Raw genomic sequence first — 3,173 nt, forward strand, 5'->3', positions numbered from 1 at the left:
GACTCTAACTTCACCCCCAAGTTGGTCAACCTATGAAAACCATCAAACTCATTCTGTGCACTGACATTTTAGCAAATGCTAATTGATCAGCTTTACTGAGTCTTACCTCAAAAATGCAAAGACCAGAAGATTCCAGCCTCCAGCTGTCGAGTGAACCCTGTCAAGCAGGGAATACATGTCCTTCCAGCTGAGGCCCCAGACATCATGAAGCAGACAAGCCATCCTCATTGTTGCCCTGCCTGAATTCCCAACCCACAGGATCTGTGAATATAATAAGATGGTTGTTGGAGGACAATCAATTTTGGGGTGATTTGTTATGCAGCAGTAAATGGAACAGACACATACAACCCATGCATCTGTCCACTAATATTGAAGTCAGAAATTTGACATGACTTCCTCTAACAGCTTTCCAGAATTCTCTTATCAGGAACCAAGGAGGTGCCACTTTTGGAGAATGTGCTTAGAGAAGAGCAGGGCTTCCTCCCTACTCATCCACACTCCTCACTTTAGCCAGGTCTGCTTTCTGAAAGAAGTGGACAGGCTAGGGTGTTAATTCCAGTGCGATATTAAACTCTCTGAAGTTCTGGGCCTCCTCTCTAAAATGAGAGATGGAGAGCAATTCTTACTGCATGGATCTGTTGGATGATCTAGGAAAGCAAAGGCGTAAACCTGCTCTGAGAACCCTTCAGCACACTTTAAGGATAATCATGAAGGCCACCTATAGCCTGTTTCCCCTCTCTGCCCACGCCACAGCCCCTCCTTTTGCCTTGATGCCTGGTAGATATGGTCTGACTCTGCTGAAATAATTTTCCCAGCCCAAGCCATTAGCTCTGCAGAGCCTCACACAGCTGCCATCCTTCCCCTCTTGTTTTCACCTTTCCAATAAAAGCCTTGCCTCTTTTGATTACAGGAGAATTCTCCACTCTAATTGACTTCCAGGCATTAAAGTTTTACCGAGATGATCTCAGAGGCTCCCTGGGGAGAGGAAAAGTGCCGAGCATTGTCACCCTTAGGGCCCTGTTACTAGCAGAGAGTTTCTAAAACTGCTCTAACTTTTGGCAAGGCATCTTGTGGGGAATATAAAGAGGAGCTCAAAGCAAGGGAAGCACTCGATTTCCTTCTCCCCTTCAGCACCAAGGGGAGGGGCAGCTGGGTCTTGAGCTCCCTGACCTCTCAGTGAAAGCCAGCAAGCAGGACACAGACTTGGAGGTCCTCACACCTACATTCCTGCCCCTCCTCTGTTCATGCAATGCCTCTGCAAAGACACAAAGAAGTGAGAGGAATGACATCTGCCCTCGACAGGTCAACAATGCGCAGGCACATATGACCCATGTTGAGAAAATCTGGTGGCATAGTTAGTCCTAAAGGAGGTAAGGTGGAGGAGGAGAGAGGAGCAAGAACTAGGGATGATTGAGAAAGGTTTCGTAGCAGAAAGGAAACAAATGCTAGACCTTTGAGAACAATAATAATAGTAAACACCCATACACCACTTGATCTGTGCCAAATCTTGCCCCAAGCCCTTCATATATTTTAACACATTTAATTTCAATATAATAACAACCCTTTGAGACAGATTCTACTTTTAGTGCCCTTTTCATAGATGAGAAAATCATGGCATGAGTAATTTCAGCTAGAAACTGAGCTAGTAAATGGGAGAGCCAGGATGTGGAGCCAGAAAGTCTGACTTGGGGTATGTGTTCTGCACTGCACTGCCTTTCAAGGCATTCATGCAAGAAGAGGAGAGAGGCCTTCCAAGCAGGAGACACTATAGACATAAAGACACAGAGATGGGACTGTGCTCTCTGTTCAGTGGCCTATCACATTTCTCCTCTGTCTCCTAGAAAAAAAAGAAAGAAATCATGTGTAGGGTTTTATATGCTTACAAAGTTTCTGGAATAATAGACAAAAAATGTTACCAGTGATTACTTCTTAGAAATGGAAATGGAGAGGAGGAGAGAGATGGGAGGAGAGCTCTCACTTTTTATTTTCTACTCTCCAAATGTTAGAAAATGTTGCCTTGAATCACTTTGACAATTCCACAGTGTTTTGTAAAAAATAAACAAAGGAAAGATTCTTCTCTCCATGTGCCCACTGTTCCCCTCAAGGAAATCGCTGCTATGTGCGGGGAGCAGACCAAGTCAGAGCCAGTCCCTGGGCTACAGGAGTGTGCTGGGAAGACGCACCTCTACATCCTGTCCTCCATCCACAGAGAGCCGAGGACCAGCCCTCCTGACAGGAAGTGTCCATCCCTCAGGCCCAGGAGTCCAGGCTCACTGCCACCCTCTCTTATCTCTTCTCTGAGCTTCCCCAGCTTTCCACCCATCACCCCGTGTTTGCAGAGGTCACAAAGAAAGCTGCAGATCCATGTTTTGCCATTTTATTAAATTAAGAGTTGTAAAAAATTGAGAAATTCCATGTAAGTATCTAGATTTCTTTCTTCTTTAAACCAAAGCAGATCATCTGGCAATTCTAAGTCTCCATTCTCTCCGAGCAACTTGGAAGCTGAGCTGGGGCTACTGCCCCTTTCACATGACTTAAGCTCTGTTTGCTCTGTCTTCACCATTCCTGAAATTTTCACATTAAGGTCCAATGTCATTTAGATTCCATCCATGCAATTGTTTTCTTACAACTGGCGTGCTTCCTTAGATACATCACCTGCTGGGTCCCGGTAAGCAGTTGAACTTGCGGTCTGTGGTTTAGACTGCAAAATAATCTCCCGTTGTTTCACAGTTCTGTTCTCCCCAAGATCCTTAAGTGATGAAACCAAGTCCAACACAGCCTTTGCAGTTCACACATCTCTAACAGTGAAGCTTTTCACTGAAGGCCTGATGAACTGACTCATCATAGTTAAGCAACAGAATAAAGACCTAGATTTCAACCCATCCAGGACTGGCTGTGGCCAAATCATTCATGGAGCTCAATACTCAATCTTCGTCAAAAATGTGCTGTGATTTTTGCCTCAAAACATTGATAGACAGCAGACTGCTCTCCCCTCAGCCTATAGTTTTACTAAATATGACTACTGACTTCGTATCTGTCTTACAGACCATCTGCATCCCTCTGGCTGGTTGATCTTCCCCTTCTTGACATTCAACTTCCCATTACATCCCTCTCCTGCTCACACAGTCTACATGATTCAATGAAAGGAGGAATTCCTTTACCTTCTACCTGAT

Source organism: Vicugna pacos, chromosome 17, assembly GCF_048564905.1.
Source record: "Vicugna pacos chromosome 17, VicPac4, whole genome shotgun sequence".
Lineage (NCBI taxonomy): Eukaryota > Metazoa > Chordata > Mammalia > Artiodactyla > Camelidae > Vicugna > Vicugna pacos.